This window comes from Anolis carolinensis, chromosome 1 (genome assembly GCF_035594765.1).
Source record: "Anolis carolinensis isolate JA03-04 chromosome 1, rAnoCar3.1.pri, whole genome shotgun sequence".
NCBI lineage: Eukaryota > Metazoa > Chordata > Lepidosauria > Squamata > Dactyloidae > Anolis > Anolis carolinensis.
This window is the reverse complement of record NC_085841.1, coordinates 313,247,203-313,267,372: the sequence shown is the minus strand read 5'-3', so window position 1 is coordinate 313,267,372 and position 20,170 is coordinate 313,247,203. Positions and strand designations below refer to the sequence as shown.

Genomic DNA, 20,170 nt, shown 5'->3' with positions numbered 1-20,170 from the left:
TGAGTTGTGAGTTTTCTGGGCTATATGGCCATGTCCCAGAAGCATTCTCTCCTGACATTTTGCCCACATCTATGGCAGGCATCCTTAGAGATTGAGGAGACCTCTCAACCTCTGAGGATGCCTGCCATAGATGTGGATGAAACATCAGGAGAGAATGCTTCAAGAACATGACCATATAGCCCGGAAAACTCACAACAACACAGTGATTCCGGATATGAAAGCCTTCAACAATACTATGGTTTGTTGGGAACAGTCCCAATTAATCTTCTACGGCCCTACTTTTTCAGCATGTCCCAGTTTTTCCCTGTTCCACACATTTCCCCCCTCTATATTAAGCTTACCTCAATTCTTCCCAGCAATTGAATACATTTGCGAACTGAGTTCAATATACAAAGGAGTTTACGCTCAACTTAGCAAGGAGCAGAAGAGAGAAGCAAAGAGAATCTTGCCTTTCCCAGTACGCTCAGGGCTCTTGCAGACAGGCCCTATATCCCAGGATCTGATCCCAGGTTTTCTGCTTTAAACTGGATTATATGAGTCCGCACTGTCAGATAATCTGGAATAAATAAAAAACCTGGGATCAGATCCTGGGATATGGGGCCTGTCTGGAAGGGCCCTCAGAGAAAAGCAAATTGCTACAGACTTTCCTGCCTTGTGTGTTCCTCTTCATTAATAGCTTTTGGTATCTTGATGCCACTCTGATGTTGCCTGGCCACACATGTCCCAGTTTTCATCTGTAAATGTTGGCGAACATGTGCACCATTACCGATAGTGACAATGATGGCCATTATTGCTCTACGGCCGTGAATTTCAAATTAATGGGACCTTTCCATGGCAGTAGAAATGGAATCATAGTGCTACAAGAAGAAGAAACTATAAGAAGACATGTATTGCAAGTGGAAGAGAAGGCAGCAGTTACACATAAAGGATTATGTCCTCTTGTTACTCAAGTGTAGAACTGTTGAATCAATATGTTAAGTCACCATTCAAAAATCATTTAGGAGGTCTACTCTACTTGGAAATAACCAACAATCAACAATAATATTTTTGGATTACTGTGAGCCTTTCGGGCTGTATGGCCATGTTCCAGAAGCTTTCTCTCTTGACGTTTCGCTCACATCTGTGGCAGGCATCCTCAGAGGTTATGAGGTATGTTTCTAATATACCTCACAACCTGCCACAAATGTGGATGAAACGTCAAGAGAGAAAGCTTCTGGAACATGGGCATACAACCCAAAAGACTCACAGCAACCCAGTGATGTCGGCAATGAAAGCCTTTGACAATAATATTTTTAATAATAATTAATACAATATTTATTTTACCTGCCTAAGAGACCATTCACACTACACAGTTGGAACACTTTAATCCACTTTAATTGCCATGGCTTCTAATCTGACACCTAGCACCACTACTTCTTAATAAATTATTCTACCCACTGTAATAATAATAATAATAATAATAATAATAATAATAATAATAATAATAATAATAATAATAATAATCTTTATTTATATCCTGCCACCATCTCCCCGAAGGGACTGGGGCAGCCTACAAAGCCACATACAACATACAACAGGTAAAATTGTACATAAGCATAAAACAAGTCACAATAAAACTATAACAACTTTTGTGGGTCTTTTCCTCCCATAGGTCCTGCAGGCAGGACAGAAATGGGAAAACTAGGTCAACCAGGAACTGAAAAATGCTAGTAAAAATTATCTTCCTCAAAAGCTTTGACCTGGCCAATTGCTATTCTGCTTTATTGAAACCACAAAATCTTAATGATTACCATTTTCTAACAGATTGCATTCAAAATAAAAATAATAGAAGCAGGACCTGGGTAAAGAAGAGAGATTTTTCAGTGGTCCTCTGCAGGAGACTTGGATGCATCAATCATGTCCTGAGTAACTGTTTTGCTCAGCTTTTGTTCCAAGCAGACCATTGTCCCAATTATCACAACTTAACAGGGATTTTTTTTCTCTGTGAACTCTATTGTTCCTTCTCCCTCCCCCTCCCAAAGCCATCAGTGCACGCTGTAGAATAAATTTATCACTTATTCTCCTTCCCTCCACATCACTAACCCATAGAATTTTACTAGATAAGAAACCACAATAGAATTTTCAAAAAATATGAAGGCAGAGACCATTGCATTCAGAGCATTTCATCTACGGATGGACATCTTCTAACATTACAACAAACCAAGGTGGCTGGTTCCCTCCATCTCCCCCATCTCTTCTGAAAAGTAAACAGAGCAATGAAAGTGAACCATGTCACCATTCATACTCTTAAAAAAAACTTTAATCTGCTTGGGAAAATCTTTTTCTCCCCTAACAGGAAAAAATATTAGTTGTCCCGATAACAAGGAAAACAAAATCAAGCAAAGGGCATCAAGGGACTTCCTGAAATTGAAAGAAGAAGAAAAAAAAAAAGGGGGGGGGGAGAGATCAAGAACGTTTCATGCAGCTATTTGTGTGTGCAGCAGTGTGTGTGTGTGTGTTAAGTATGCACAGTAAGCACAGGGATCCCTTCCAGTTTTCTTCAGGTTGTCAGGAACACAAGGAGGAAGAAACATGCAAACATGGGAATGAGGAAGGGGTGGGGAGGGGAGGCAGCATGTGTTGTTTTTAACCTTGAAATATTGCGTAGCTCTCTTTTCCCAGGCTTAAAAGAACATGGGGATCTTTCACATGGGGACTCAATTACCTCAGGAGTCGCATTGTGTAACCAGAATAGCCAATCTAAGCTTCTAAAAAACCCAGAGCTTAACCCACCTGCCCCAACTTGTGGTCCTCCAGACTGTGAAATGATGGGAATTATAGCGCTACATTTCTGGAGATACCTGGTAGACTATTCTGATCCTATGCCCACAAAAGAGCTGGAGTACTAGGTCTCATAGATTTTCCAATGTTGTAGAGAGTAATTTGCGGAGTTATAGTGCGAAAAGTAACTTTCCCCACTTCTGGCGAAGGGCCTTCTATGTTCCTCACACAATAGAAAAGAGGAGACCTAGGTTAATAAGACTGCTATGGAAGAAACTTGACCTTCATCACTGGGTTTTCTGTGCAAACTATAGCAAGAACTTTGGTGTTGTTCATATAGATCAGTGGTTCTCAGCCTGTGGGCCATAGCCCAGCAGTGGGCCGTGAGAACGAAAATCTGGTTCGCAAACCTCCTTCTTCTTTATTTCATTAATTTTATTTCTGCTCCTTTCTGCAAAGCTGCCCATTGCATTGGATAGACCACATCAGCTCTAGATTATTAAATATGGTTTTCTGTAGGCGAGCAGATGGCGACTACTGGATGGCATATGTTCTGTATCAAAAACTAGAGCTGATATGGTCTATCCAATGCCATTTTCTGAACCAGAACCCAAAATAACCAAACAGAATCTACAGTTGACCAAAAACTGATTCGTAACCCTTTTGGTACTAATGTTGGAGAGTGGTCCCTGGTCAAAGTGGTCCCCATTCAAGTGGTCCTTTGTCAAAGTGATCCCTGGTCAAAGTGGTCCCTGGTCAGGCCTGTAGCCGGGGGGGGGGGGGGGGGGGGGGGTTAAGGGTTCAAAAAAACCCAAATTTTTCAGGTTACGAAAAAAACCTGGTTTATTCATGAATTTTAACTGGTTAACCAAATCCCCATGCTAAGTCTATGAGACACAAAAAATTAAGAGTCCCTCCAGGCACTATCTCAAGCAGATATTGACAGGTCTGTAGCCAGAGGGAGGTGTTAGGGGTTCAACCCTCCCCCCCCCCAAATTTTCAAACCCCCCCAAAAAATTTTTTTCTGGCTACGGCCCTGTCCCTAGTCAAGTGGGACCTGGTCAAAAAAGGTTGGGAACCACTGATATAGATGATGTGTGAATGTGTTGCATTCTTCATGTCACTATTTCATCATCACTCATCTTCTTGTGACACCCATGGTACAAAATGTATTAAAATTAGAATGAAAACCAGAGGTGGGTCCTGTATCATTAATGCTTCTGTAAAGGAAAAATATCCAGCAGTTTTTACTTACGACCAGCGACATCTGCTGAAATTCCTTCTACACAAGCAATAAAGCTACAAGAACCATCTACCACAAGCCTGCTATTTAACTTCTCACCAGGGTTGACCCACAACATTAGGCTGCCTAGATGGTGTCATTTCCCCTTTTCATACATAGAAATTCACTAGTCTCCTAATTTGAGGTCACGGAATACTATTTTCCATCCATCGTGCCTGAATATAACAGTTCATTTCATAGTTCAAGACTTGGGCTACATATGGTTCTGTCTAGAAAGGATGTAGCAACACTGCAGAATTAATACAGTTTGATGTTACTTTAACTGCCATGGCTCAATGCTATGAAATCCTGGGATTTGTAGCTCGGTGGGTCACCAACATTTTTGTCAGAGAAGGTTGTGGACCATGTAAAATTATAACTCCCATGATTCCATACCATTAAACCATATCAGTTAAATTGCTGTCAAATTGCATTAATTCTGCAGTGTAGATGCAGAACCATGTGCAGCCCATGTCTTGAACCCTGACATTAACTGTTATATTCAGGTGTGATTGATGAAAAATAGTATCCCATGATCTGCACTAAAAAATAAATGGGAAAGCATTGAATGGGAAGAGCAGTGAACTTCTGTGTGTGAAAAGGAGAATGTAAGAACAGTGAAGGACTGTTCCTGCAACCTGGCTCTGTCCAAATATTGGGCTGGAACAGCTTCCCATAACAATTTGTAAGTTTTTCTGTTCCCAGTAAAAGACATACAGAACTCTGCTGCAATAAGTCCATCAGGGAAAGCGCCAGCAGAATCCCAAGTTCTCCACAAGATCTTCCACAAACCTGGAAACATCCCTGAAAATAAACACATTGCTGATTGGGAATAACAATTTCATGGCTATCCTCAGGTGAAACTATTTCCCGTTAGCAGGAAAAAGGCCTATGAGAATGTGCTTTCGTGTCCTGCAAGGTCACCCCATGCTAAATGAATCAAAAATGTTGTTTACCAAAAGGCACAATATCCTGAGAGGATACGTGACAATACAGAGCATGTAAATAATCACCCTTTATGATCAGATATTATTTGTTATTGCTTGGGATGCGCAAAAGAAATTCTCTGCAGAAAAAATACACAACAATTTAATTCTCTTTATCTACCCAGGGGATATCCGTGAACAAAATCACTTTTCCCACTAAAGAGGAGTCGTTGTTTTTCCTTGGACAGAGAAGGTATTTTATTCATTCTGTGGGTTTAAAAAAAAATCTACAAACTGTTTTCAAATTATTCCTGGTTGGTGTTTTGTGTAATGTAGTGCCAAGTTTGTTTATTTTGTCTGTGTTTCAGTGTTCAGTTTAGTAGCCTGTCAGGTAGGCTGTAGTCACGGCAAAGCTTTTGTAGGCTTTGGGAAGAAGGCCTCTTCCACACAGTTGCATAAAATCCACATTGAACTGAATTATATGGCAGTGTGGACTCAGATAATCTAGTTCAAAGCAGATATTGTTGATTATCAGCCTTGATATTCCGGGTTATATGGATGTGTGGAAGGGCCCTAAGTGATCAGAAAACATTTGCCTTGTTTAATTTCCACTGGTTGAGCTAATGTTAAAGGCATAAGAATAGGGCCTGGAAAACACCCATTGCCCGACAAGGGGGTGGTGTGCCACATCCAGCAAATCTAGATTTTAAATCCAACCCTCAGAAACTGTTTGTTAAGAAAAGATCTGGTTGCATTCTGCTCCAACTTCTTTCAAAGCCTTATAGCATTGTACCACTTATACTATTTAATCATTCCTTTGTGCTATTTATCTTAGTACCTGTACATCTGTCCAGGTTGCCAATTTTTTGTTGGCCAATTGTAGCTATGGCAGCAACTTTATGAGCTGGCTGATCATGTTTATCTTCAAGAAATACAAGCGTTGCCCATCTGCTTGCTGCACATGAAGTTGGTTTTAAAGACAAAAAGGGCAGTCCATGTTTGTTAGGGTTTTTTTCCTATTTTTGGTTAGTTGGCAACACACATAATATATGTGTACACATAATATATGTTCATCAGATATGGTGCTATGAAGGCGATGCAAATTGAGGGCATTATTCCTGCAAATGAGATTCTGCCTCCCCCAATGAAATTTGTCCTACGTCCCCAAATTTCTAGCATTGCCGAGACTGAGATGCTGAAAATCACTAAAATCTAGGATTTACCGTGTTTCCATGTCCCTGGTAACTTTGTTTGTCCTCCTTTTTTGCTGCCTAATACAACTTCTAAATGTCAACTGCTTACAGCAGTGGTTCCCAACTTGTGGGCCGTGGCCCAGCAGTGGACTATGAGAACGAAAATCAACCCCATTAACTTCTTTCCTCTTTATTTATTTAATTAATTTTAGTTATTTTATTTCCACTCCTTTCTGCAAAGCTGACCATTGCATTGGATAGACCACATCAGCTCTAGATTATTAAATATGGTTTTCTGTGGGTGAGCAGATGGCGACTACTGGATGGCATATGTTCTGTGTCAGAAACTAGAGCTGATGTGATCTATCCAATGCAATATTCTGAACCAGAACCCCAAATAGCCAAACCAAATCTAAAGTTGACCAAAAACAGATTTGTAACCCTTCTGATACTAATTTTGGAGTGGTCCATGGTCAAAAAAGGTTGGGAACCACTGGCTTACAGAGTTTGTTTATTTAGATGTGTATAGATTAGCTACCTCCTGATCTACCTACATCTAAAGAGATAAACTTTGTTGCTGCATCTGTGATGACAGCAGCAAAGTGTATCGAGAAAACTAACAGGTAGGGAGAACAGTGGCATACACTTATAAGGGTGACATTGCCCCTTATCCCCATGGATGCAAGAGCAAAGGTTTCAAACCATTCAGCCGGATTCTCTAGATGTGCTTGAAGGGAAACTTGTTGCAGGAAAGAATGCTAGCAAAGTTTTCCCACAAACTGAAGGTTGTCAACCCAATTCTGCAAAGTTGTAATGACAGACTGCATAAGGCAAAGGAATACCATGGCCCAACATCAATCCCCTTGTCTTTATGTTCCCAATCCAAATTTATGATATACAAGAAAGTCCCAGTATCCATGTGACCAGTATCCACCAATACATTTATTCAAATACTAAAAACCCTGTCCTCTCTTAGGATTTTCTAGGTCCCCAGGCATGACTCTATGATATTGTTGGGCCAGAAATCCCCTGTTTCAATAGGGTTTCACTATTGTGCTGACTTTGGGTATCCAGAAATATATCCCACTCTGTGGATACAGGGACCTTACTGCATTTAATTTTGATTAGTCAAGCAGTTGTTGAAAATTGCATCCTCATTAGTCAATGTATATGTTTAAACCCTAGCACTCTGCCTTAATTCACTTTCAGTCTGTATCACCAAGGACAAATGCATTTGTTAATATAAACCCCACAGCCCAAATGGAAGCACGTGTCTTTCAGAAAAGCAAAACAAAACATTTCTAAATGCATACAAATATAAAGCGCTTCTAGAAGAGCCCTATTTAAGTGTTTCCTCTACATAGTTACTGAACCGTCACAACATTGGATTCAGAAGTGTACAGTTGCTCTTTGCCTTTACACAATAGGGGTGGGAACTGTGTGGCACTCCTGATGTTAGGTGAACTGCAACCCCATAATTCCCCAGCATTGGCTTTGATAGCAACCTTGTCACACCTGCCACCGAAGATGTCCTGGATCATGGTGACCTGTCACCCCATGCCCTGCTCCGTTGCATATTCTCTCTTTCTCATCACATGGGGGGAAGTCCTTTTCAATAGCTTGACCCATCTTTCCTTATGGAAAGACAGGGAACCTGCTGTTGTCTACTGTCACCATTTTTTTGGCAGCAGCACTTCAGCCACAGACCTACCCCAGAAGTAGTTATCTGATGTGTGATGTGAGCCATCGGACTCAGTGGCTGAAGTCCTAAAATACCATCAAGCTGTCAAAAATAAGTGTGAAGAGGTCCCCCAAGGATGGTGGAATCTCTTTGGAAGTGACCCAAGGCTAATTTTAAAATAAAACTCAATAGCCACCGTGGTTGGCTTCAGTATATGGAATTTGATATGTCTGTCTGGGGTGTAGGGTCGCCAGAGTGAAACCTGGGGATGGCTTCTGTATCTTCAATTGTTTAAGTGTTGCCCCTGAAGACCAAGATCCAATTCCCGCTCAGCCATGGAAATCCAGTGGGTGACTTTGGGTGAGTCACATACTGTCAGACACAGACAACCCCATAGGATCACCATAACTCAGAAACAACAACAACAGTAGAGAGCATGTTGCTTGTTACACAGTTGCATGACAAGGAATTCGTGCTGAAAATTCGCTCTTGTTTCAGCAAGAAAGCAGCTTTCTGAAGCCTCTACTGAGATTCCATCTTCTCCCCAACCATTGACAGTTCAAGGAGCCTCATCTTCTTTCGCCTCTGGTTACCACCACAGATTGTACAGTCTGGCATCAGCAACCCAATTTAGTTCAGCCTAATTAAATGTAATTGATATCAATGACTGGTGTCATCTCTTCTGGATGTCCTGGCAAAATGCAGCCTCACTTGCTAATTACTTTTAACATGATTTTATGAAGGGGAACCTGGACGGAACAGAACAAAGATGCCTTTTAAAGTATCCCAGTCCACTGCCTCATTATTATTCATTAAATCTCATGCTGGTAACATCCAACAGTCTCTGTTTTCTTGCTAAGCATGTGTTAAGTCTACTCCGTCTGGTTCTTGTGATCTTACATGAAAAATGCTCTCCTGCCCACCCACCCCACCCGCTTCTTCTCTATCTCCAACATGGTTGGTTGCCCTAATGAGCATTTCTAGCCCAAGCTCCATGGCCGCCTTCAGTTCACTCACCACCTGCTTTTCCTTGTTTTCTTTCCTAGCCACTAATTACAGACCAGAGTCAATTCCTAATGAAGCCGTTTGATTTCCTGTTTTTCTGTACTTCTTGAGCCACTTAAAGCACCAACCTCACATAAAAGGAACCCTTTCTAAACAGATTTGAAATTAATTACCACAACCTTGGTGCTGATGGTTGCTATGCGCAAGTGAGTGTGTGTGTTTTTTTCCAGGGCTGCATTTCTCATTTAATGTTCCGCATGAAACAAATTCTCCATGTACTCCATGTTCTCTGTTCCTCCTGCAATCACTGTCCTGAATTAGAAATTCTCGGTCAGGAAGCAGTTAGCTCCAGAAACACTCTGTGTCTCGGGCTGAGAAGGGAAGGCCGGTGATGTCATAAGGGACCGGACTGTGAGAAAAAGATGGAGCACAAATAAGGAGGGAAATGTTCTGACATCCGTCGTAAAAGATGCAAGATAAACACTGGCTGTGAATGGCCCAGGCCAGCTTCCAAAGATCCAGCTCATACAGGAATAAGAACAATGTTAAAGCCTTTATATACCGCCTCTTTTTTGACTCATGGTTCCCCAAAAGCTCAGAAATAATTTGTCATAGTATTACTTGTAATGAATTCCATAGTGTATCATAAGTAAGATGCATTATGACTGTAACAGTACTTGGAAATGTTAAGTTTTGTACAATAAAGTAACTTTTCTAAGCTCTGATACAACCTTTTTCTATTTGGGTGGAACTGGAACTGTTTCAGCTGCTTTTATCATGATAAGCCTTGCAACTTGGATGTGTTTTCTATTCTTGGGCAGCAATATGATGTCTTTTGATTTTTTATCTAAAAGTGATCAAGTCATTAAGTTTTGAATAATGATAAAGAGGTTTTTTTAAAAAAAAAACTCACAGTGATGAGGATAACTAATTGCTTTGGGGGACTTGGAGCAGCAGCTAATTACTTTCCAAAGTAACATTCCAGGCTCTGACCAAAGCAGAAAAACAGTGAACATAAACAATACAAACACGATGCCACTAGTGCCAGAAGATTCAAATGGCAGACATGGTTGACGATCTTCTCAAATATCTTCAAACCAGGCCATTTCAGGTTTGAAGAGTTAAAACCCACCAGCCTGATTTCGTTCAGAAACTAACCAAGAGATATCTTGCCATGGCAATTCAATGACCAAGAAAAGCATCCCCTGCCACCTCATTCCAAACCAGATTGAAGTTTTTCTTCTTTTTGCCTTGATCTCTCAGCCTTTGAGCACTACCCCCTTCTCCAAGAGACAATGAACTCTATGAAAAGCCATGGGTCGAAAGGTTCCTTTATTCATTTATTTAACAATGCAAACATCTCTATAGTTCTGCTGCAACATATTGGAAAGTGGTCCAGTGCTAGGTTGATATTTAGACTATGGAGCTGAGTCTGGCCACCCACTCACCATCATTGCTGCTTTCCAGTCTCTTCTTCTGGGAGCCATGTGGACCAACTCATGCTGAGAGAAGACAAAGTATAGGTAATTTGAGTTGCTGTGTGCTTCTCGTGGCTTGCTTGCTCAAAGAGGACAAGTCAGAGGACACCCTCAATATGGAGGATTATGAGAGCTGTAGCCCCAAATGTAATTTCCCCAAGTTCTGCAGGCATATGGATGGGGCAAGCAAGACACACAAGATATGAGAGCAAGATATACCAGCAAGGGATTCTAGGAGCTGTGGTCCCTAAACTAACATTCTCAGACTGCAGCTACATGAGCACGGATGGCCAGATTCTTCAGGCACCAGGGCCAGGAGTCTGTAGAGACTGACAGTGAGGCACTTATAGGAACATATGTCTCAGCAGGTGCCCAGCAATGCCAACCCCTATCTCCAGCTCTGCATGACTGTTTCATTCACATCCTCTGGCTAAGTCACCATCCTGTTTCACTTCCCACCACACCAAGTGCTGCGATACTGACCTCATCCCCCACTTTGTTCTCCTTCTCTATACCATGGTGCAAGTGGCCTTGTGGACTTGCGCTTACATTGTTCCCACTAAGCACATGACCTGGCAAACTAGACTCACAGGAAAATGACAGGAATCTATGGAGGGAAAAAACCTTGTACTAATCAAGATGCTAACAATGTGCTACTTTTATGGTGGCATCCTTTTGACTCATTCAGAGGGATCTGTTGCCTCAGTCATACTTTGCCTAACTGGTTCTTGCAGCCAGTGCCACTATGGATACATTTGGATTTGCAGACCTTGGTGAGAACTGCTAGTGAGGAGCCATCCTTTCTTCCTGTTCTGCACACAACAACCAGGGGCAAGATCTTTGCTCCTGTCAATACAGAAACCACTTTGTTAACGTCAAATAACCTTCCCAAGATCTTGCTCCAAATTAGGACTTTATGCAATTAACAGCAGGTAGACTAGATAATCAGCAGTCCCAATTCACCTCTGAAGTGGCTGCACACAGTGAATTCATATCACACAGCTAGTTAAAAGGACAGAGTGTTGTCTAAGGGTTTGTTACAACTTTGAAATGCAGATGTAGATGTGCAACCCAATATCATATACCATATGCTTATGCAAAAGTATGCCCCACTGTGTCTTGTGGGCTTTACTTCCAAGTGTATGTACATGAAGACTGCAGTTAATATTGTATTAATTGTCTTGCCTGGACGCTAACCCGAGACCAGTAATCTATGTTTTGCTGACTGACATGAGTTCATAGACCACCACTTTGAGATGCAGTAGCATAAACAATTCAGTTATACCTCTTCTGTCTTAGTCAAAAGGCATCTTTCCAAAACTTGCATTGTCTTAATTTTATCAATTAAGACAATGTCAGTTGTTAAAATTAAGACAATGTAGTCATTGGAAAGACACATTCTGACTTAGACATTTGAGAGTTATAAACTGAATTCTTCATGTCACTGCATCTCAAAGTGGTGATCTATGAATTGGTGCCAGTCTGCAAGCCATAGATTGCAAGCCATAGATTTGGACCCACATTTGATACTGGTCTGTGGAACATTGGCCGGGGGTGGGTGGGGGATCTCCCAGTGCCCCACATCAGATAGAAGTACTGGTTTAAACCATTCAGGGTATTATCACACCATACTGTTACACCATCACAGCAATGCATTGGCCCACGCGCTGCAGCCTTATCATTCAAAACTGTTATGGTCCTGGCATTGCTGCACTTCAGGGTCATTGCAAATGTGGTTTTATATTCATAATGAAAATAATCTGTTAATGACCACATAAATGTGCCATTTTGGGTCATAGTGCATGTATAGCCAATGTACCCCTCCCTTAAGGATTCCCAACAAAAGGTGGCAGAGAAGCCCCAAATGTGCTTCAGTTACCAAAAGCAAAATCTGTGCATAAACACCTAAGCTGCAAGTATGACTTAACTATAGCAATTTTGGGGAGTACAGCTAAATCATGCTTGCAATGTACACATGTTTTCACTAAATGGATGAACCAAATAGAGAATGCAAAAAAGTAGAGACTGTGTCAATTGCTTTAGAAGAAGATCATTCACTTGATTCTTTTAGGATCAACCTAATTCTTCACTATTTCTGAGCAGAGTTTGGGAAAGTTACAAGTTAAACTGATCACAGAATCCCCCAACTAGAACAGAGGCTTTTTCTAGTTCTAGGATTATAAAGGCTGTAATGCCAAAAAGTCATTTTCCAAAGGTCTGCTAAATAAAAAATAGTATCTCTTGACTAACGTTTTATTTAAAAAACGGTTGGGAGAACCAGCTCTGCAGGGTTTGTAAAAAAAAACCCTACTTCAAAACAGTCAAAGCCACACTTCATTACACCTCCAAACATATACCCAGTCATCATTGCTCTTCTTCTCTGAAGTTGTCATTTATCCACATGACAGCAAATGAGCTCATGCAAATAAGCAGCACAGTAAAGTTCCTAGTTCCAGGAAATTTACCATAAGAATCATTTCATTTTGTAAGGTATGTAAATAAAACAAAATGCACTCCCAGCACTTACTGTAGCTCTCTATTTCAATAGTGCAAAAGCTGGTGAGCACACTGCATTCCTACCCCACCCATAAAATCATAAAGCAGGGGGGGACAACTTCAATGGGATCTGGATTATTATTATGACAGGGTTTTCCTCTCAGGATTCCGCCTTTTTCTAAATGGTGGGAAAAGTTGCTTTAAACAGCCTCCAGTCTCCCCATGACAAAGTGCCTGACCATTCCTACAGGCTTGCAAATAGAATAGACGGAATAAGCTATTGTCTGACCTCTGGGCTCAGCCACAGCCATGATATTTGATTGGTCCAGGATGTTAAAAAAAAACAACAAAAAAGTCATTGAAATAAAAGAGGAACAATACTCCTCATGAAACAAATGAGTGCCAGCTAAGATATACCATGTTTGGCTGGGGTATCATGTACATGGTCATGATGCAATTGGTAAGTGGCAGTTTCCAAAGAAAATGACATCAACAAGCCCCCTAATGGTGGGAATTTCCTGCCACCCAGTTATAATCATGGTACAGTATGTGTGGATTTCATAGACAGGCTGTATTTTATGGGGGCAAAGGCTGTTTGGATTTGTATCGTTTCCATTTGAACACTAGCACCATTGGGACTACCCACAAAAACAAGCTTCATTTTTATGTCACAAAATACTATAGTCCCCTAGTACAGTGGTTCTCAACCTGTGGGTCCCCAGATGTTTTGGCCTTCAACTCCCAGAAATCCTAACAGCTGGTAAACTAGCTGGGATTTCTGGGAGTTGTTATCCAAAAACACCTGGGGACCCACAGGTTGAGAACCACTGCCCTAGAGGATTAAAATTAAAGGTGGCTGACATCACAGGGGCAGGAATCCCCCTCCAACCCACTGGTGACTAGACCCAGCTGCCCCTAAGCAAGTGAAAATCTAAATCTTGGGTGGAGTGGTGCTACCAAAACAAACTGCAAATTCACTTGAAAACACAGCATGTGGGAAGTGTGCACCTTGTTTCAAGACATGATCATATTTCTGGGAGGCTTTCAAAACACAGTTCTGCTTTAAAATAAGGCATGTGCTCCCCATTGATCCTGTTTTCAAAGAAATTTTCAGCTATTTGCCGTCTCCACTCTGCTACCATTTGGTGGTGGTAGGTTGGTAGGACGGCTACATATGGTCCACAGGCCATAATTTGTCCATCCCTAATGTAGGTTAGGGACAGTCCTGGGATTTTTTTTCAGCATTTGAAGAAGAATCTGTTATCCATCCTTATATCTCAATTATGGACATGGCAGGCATGAAACAGAGCCGGGTCTATTCTTAAAGAAAATTCACCCCAGGTACCAAGCCAAGAAGACCATCAGACTGAGCACAGTGAGTAGGTGTTTGATGAATTCACTGTACACCAATGAACTAAGTTAAGAAAGAATGTAATTTTATTTTATTTTGCAAAGTTGCATTTTTTCCAGTTTGATGTTATTCGGGCCAAAAAAAATCAACACAATAGGGATTGACTTTGAGACAATATTACCAAGCACAGGTATTCATAGCAATTAATTTACATTCTTGTTAAGTATAATAAATTAATGCTTTCCTCAGTAAGCCATAAGCTGACAGGGAGCAGGATAGTGAAGGAGCTTCTTGCTGTTGTCACACAGGCATCTGCATGCTGATCTTAAGGCTTTCTCTGAGCAGTCCTCTTTGCACTGTGATTATATGAGACCTAACAATTTGAAGTGTATAAAATTGGACATGATGTGAAGAAAGAGTCCAGGGAGATATTTTCCCTCTTTTTAAAAAATACTGGATTGGGGTGACCAGACCTGAAATTGTACTTCAAAGCATTCATACTAGTTTGGATGAAAGATTGGCTAACCTTAAAAAATGAGAGACTGTTAAAATTAGAAGGTCATGATCTACGTTTTGGATGGCATGCCTATATATGGTATCAAAAAGCAAAAGTACACGCAGACTTTAATGACCATTTTATAAGACAAGCTATGCTAAAAATTTGGAACAAGAACAAAATTACACTATGTCCAAAAACCCCATTATCAATTTCAACAGAAGAAGCTTTTTAAAAAGTTAGATAAGAAAGGAGAACACTGAATTACATAAGGTAAAGGTAAAGGTTTTCCCCTGACATTAAGTCTTGTCATGTCCAACTCTGGGGGTTGGTCTCATCTCCATTTCTAAACTGAAGAGCCAGCATTGTCCGTAAAAGTCTCCAAGGTAATGTGGCCAGCGCCGTTACCTTCCCACTGGAGCAGTACCTATTGATCTACTCACATTTGCATATTTTTGAACTGCTAGGTTGGCAAAAGCTGAGGCTTATAGCAGGAGCTCACCCCGCTCCCTTGATTCAAACTGCTGACCTTTCAGTCAGCAAGATCAGCAACTCAATGGAGCTCCATTACATGCAGAGATTTAATAATACATGAAGATGAAAAATAGATATTTAAAACTCAAGAGGAACTGAAGGATGCAGGACTTCACCTACAGTGGTACAGATATAGGCAACTGAAAGAAAGATTTCTACTAGATAGTAAAAATATGGGATTTGAAAGAGACCAATCAGAATTTGAATTTGGAAAAAAATATAAAGTATTACTGAAGTTGGAAATGGAAACAGAACTGATAAAGGACTGTATGATTAAATGGGCACAAAATGCAAGCCGCCCTGAGTCACCTTCGGGGTGAGATAGAGCAGGGCAGAAATATAGTAAATAAATAATAAAATAAATAAATGTTGAGCACAACATAGAACTAGATAAATGGAGAAAATATGTACTATTGGCTTAAAGAAAATTCAATGCTACGATCCTAGAGAATTTTTTAATAAAATGATGAACAGGTGGTACCTGACCCCAGCAAAACTAACTAAAATGTATAAGAGAAAAAACAGCAAATGCTGGAAATGTAAAGAACAGGAAGGAACTTTCTTCCACATGTGTTGGACCTGTAAAAAAAAAAAGCAAGAGAATTCTGGGGCAATTGCAAAAAATACTGCAAGAAGTTTTCATTCAAAGATACAATTGGAGGCCAAATTATTTTTACTGGGAATGTCAAATAACCAAACAAAATCTCTAAACTATAAAGTATTTCACTATATGATCACAGCAGCAAGAACAGTATATGCACAGTTCTGGAAGAAGGCAAACTTCCCAACAATAGAAGAATTGATAGTTAAAGTCTTTAAAATGGCAGAAATGGACAAATGAGCAATGATGAACAAAGAAAAAATATGAAAAAACTTTATCAAGGATTGGGGACCATTTCTAAACTATGTTTAAAAAAGAAAGAAGGAAGGTTTCTATAGAAGGCTTTGTAATTTAACCTGTTAGAATCTGTGTCGGGAATTTATAAATATCAGGCCAGAAGGAAGATTAGAAAAACAATGTAATAGGAAGGAAGAATGGTATTATATATGGATGTCTCCAACCCAAAGGACGGGAAGTCACTAAATTAGGAGGGTTGGGAAGAGGGGAGAGCATAACCAAACATGAATATTGTATAGATGTTAGGAAGTATTGTATTAGTTCATGCAGATATACATGCATATAGATTTGCTTCACAGCTTTTTTGTGAATATGTAAATTGAAAATAAAAACATATGAATCACAATAAAAAAAAACACTGGAAGTCAGGGTCATCTACTGAAGCTGAATGGTGGAGGACTTGAGACCAATGAAAAGAAGTATTTCTTCATGCAGCACAGAATTCAAACTGTAAATACAAGGAATGCGGAAAAGGCAAAATGCATGCCCTCCAGCTATCACAGTTTAATCCTCTGTGGTTCAACTTTATCAGCTGCTTTTAAAATGTCTTTTCTTCCAACTTCCCTTATTATTTTCAGCTTACTTTCATTGCTGTAAACAGAGATCAAATTGTAAAATGAGTTTGCATTAAATTAACTTACTAAGAAGAAGAAAGGGGGAGGCAGAATCATGTCGTTCCTTATAAGTTTGGGCAAAAACAAATAGCAACAGTCTCTGCTAGTGTGTGTGTTCTTTCTCATGACTAACATTTGCTGTCTCAGCCACACTTGGATGTTGCTTGACCATGTGTGTCCCAGTTTTCATCTGTGAGATGCTGAAGAGTATGGAAATGAAATCTAGCAGCACCTTTATGGCTAAAAAAAACCCTCCTTATTCTGAAAGATGCTGCTAGATGCTTTTTTGCTTGCCCCCATTCCTTTGACACTGCAACTGACAAACCCAGCTAGCTTTTTGGAAGACTAGACTGTGAATTCAGAGCTAATTCAACGATGTGTCACCCTTGGGAAGCTGTCAGTGCCTGGAAGGGTCCCACTACAAAGGTCTTCTCACTTATTTATTTATTTACATCAAATTATAAACCAAACACAGTAAAACCTATTCAATACCCCAAGAATTAAACCAAATTACAACAGTTTAAAATGCACTACCACATAATATAAAAGTCTTAACACACCTCATTAAAAGGTTCTTCTGCTCTTTCTGATTCTTACACTTGTCCTCCCGTTCCCTGACCAGATATAGCACCAGCAATCTGGATCTAGGCACCCTTTTAATTTCCCACAGTAGCCCTAATTTAGCAAGACCCCGAGGCATCATTGTAGAACTGAAAGGGTGGTTACACCATGAATTTCTACGGCTCATAATCTGATACCCTCAAAACAACAAAAATGCCCACTGAATTCCCAGGTTTACATTACATGCTTAGAAAAAAGTAACCAGCAAGTCCCTTTGACCAGGAATAGGCCATTTCAAAGCCAGAAGTCTTCAATTTCCAGGGAGTTTTGTATCTACTTTTCTTTTCTTTTTTTTTTAAAAAATACATTTTAAGTATGATGTTCTTCCTTCTCAGGAAATACCCTTATGTTTTCCTTTATCCTGGAAGGGGGGAAAGACTCAATTGAACACCATCTAACTCAAGTCCCTTGTTTTTCCCATTCTCTTTATTTGCTGATTTTAAAAAACCTAGTATTGCCAAACTTTTCATCTTTCACGTAAACTAATCCCAGCGTTTCCGCATGTGTAAGCAGCTAAGTAGGAAGTCTATTTACTGAATAATCTTGAAATAACACTGCTCTATTCATACAGGCTCTCAGTTTTGTCCCACTTTTTAATAATAATAATAATAATAATAATAATAATAATAATAATAATACTTTATTTTTGTATCCTGCCACCATCTCCCCGAAGGGACTCAGGGCAGCTAACATGGGGCCAAACCCAAAGGACATGATGTAAACAAGATAAAATGTAAAACAAGACAATAAAACAAGTAACAAGCAATATAAAACACAAACAAATTCAGACACAATTTTAACAAATGCATAAAACAAGACAAAAAGTATTAAAACAATATGAACTTCAACCACAAAAGGTCAGGAGAGTAAAGGGGGGGGGGGTCAAAATAAAGTGCATAATAACAAGGTTATCTCCTAAAGTGCCTGGCTGGAGGATCCAAGGTTAAGTCTGTACCAAACTGTGTTGTCAAAGGCTTTCACAACCTTTGAGGATGCCTGCCATAGATGTGAGCGAAACATCAGGAGAGAATGCTTCTGGAACATGGCCATACAGCCTGGGAAACACACAACAACTCTGTACCGAACTCTTCTGAATAGACCAACAAAGGTCTTCCCAAATCTCCTTGCATATCAACTCCAGCAGGTAAACTAATGTTTGTGCTTCAGAGCTTGGAAAATTGCTTCTTGGACCACATATTCTATAATGCCGTTCAACTATACTGGCTTGGAAAATTGGAGAATTGTAGGCCAAAAACAATTGGGGTTTTAAAACTATATATATCATCATTTTACACCTTACAGAATCACACCTATCTGCACCTAAAGCAGATGCAATAGGAATGTGGAAGCAATCTTAAATATACTCATTGAAATGGATGAGTGTGTGAACATTTATTTGTATAGCCACATACTTCAGGGGTGACAGGATAGATGCACTGCACACACATTTTCCTACACATAGAAATTTTATTCAGGAAGAAAAATGACTATGTATGAATCACTCCAAAGGGGAAAAAATGGCAGTCTCGAATGCTTAACTTAACTGAAGCATACGGCTGAGCATAGGGTAATGTCCAATTTCCATGATCATAAAATATTCACAATCCTACAATAAATATTATTAGTATTAGTTTCCCACTTTTCCCCCAGGCTCCATGCTTGCATTTCCAGAGAAAGCCATCAAGCATAAGATCAGTCCCTCTTTCCCGACCCACTTCTGGACTGACTGGGAGCACTTCTGTCTTGCCTGGATTCAGCTGCAGTTTATTCACTCTCATCCAGCCCATTACTGGTTTCAACCAAGAACCAATCCCATGTTTCTCTCTTCAGCAGTGGATATTACTAGAAGTATTCCATTCCAGTTTTTTGATGGAGTCTACTTAAGATAGATAATAACTCTATTGCCAATTGCCTTGACCAAGACTTCTCTTCTCCAATGCCTGCATCTAGACTCTAATACCTGCCTACCCTTTAGCTCCATTCTGCAGACTCTTTCTCTCATCTTTTGAACACTGGAGTTCCTGGCAGCTGTTGTGAGTGGAACAGAGACTCTGCACCAGGTGTTTGTCAAAGTTTTAAAAGATCTTTCTAAGAGCGGAACTTTATAACCCAGTCGTTCTCAACCTGTGAGTTTCCAGATGTTTTGGCCTTCAACTCCCAGAAATCCTAACAACTGGTAAACTGGCTGGGATTTCTGGAAGTCGTAGCCCCAAACACCTGGGGCTCACAGGTTGAGAACCACTGCTATAAATCCAAATAGGTTCAGCACCTTAGATAGCTCCTTTAAAGCTAGCTCTGGAACACGGATTACAATCACACCTACACCTAGCAAGGAAGCCTCCAGCCACAACTATTATGAGAGTTTCTATAATGTTACAAAATATAGTACACAAACACCAAACCAGATATGGCAATACTACATTTTGAAGCAGTACATGATATCCTAATAGGCAGACGAAATATTAATTCTCCTCAGCTGACTATAAAACTCCAGCCTCTGTCTCCTTAGTGACTGCTACCTTTAGTTCAGGGCTTAGAAAAGCTTTGTCAAGTTCCTTTTTGGATGGCAACTCCCAGAATCTCTCAGCCAGCATGGCTGATGACCGTCTGGCAGTGGAATTATGGGGTTTTAGGCCAAAACATAATTTCTCCACGCTCTGCATTGGTTTTTATCACAAATGTGCAGCCACCTCTGCCTTGTCTCACTCAGCCAGGTGATACAGTATTAGGATTTAGTAACCATCAGTGTTCTATGCCCCCTTAGACAAATATCATCCCATACTCTAGCCATTGATACTCATAGTCCATTAATGAATGACCTCTAGCTATTGAACT

General features: G+C 40.3%; 1 long non-coding RNA gene across 3 annotated transcripts in view; it reads left to right on the top strand.

Moving 5' to 3' along the window:
- LOC103279849 (uncharacterized) overlaps positions 1–9,577 on the top strand; it is a 53,528-nt gene extending 43,951 nt beyond the window's left edge. For all 3 annotated transcript variants that reach the window (XR_507010.3, XR_010002052.1, XR_010002051.1), the window contains exons 3-4: positions 5,154–5,221; positions 8,341–9,577. This is a non-coding gene — a long non-coding RNA (uncharacterized LOC103279849). The remainder of the gene's footprint in view (positions 1–5,153; positions 5,222–8,340) is intronic.
- The last annotated feature ends 10,593 nt before the right edge of the window (positions 9,578–20,170 follow it).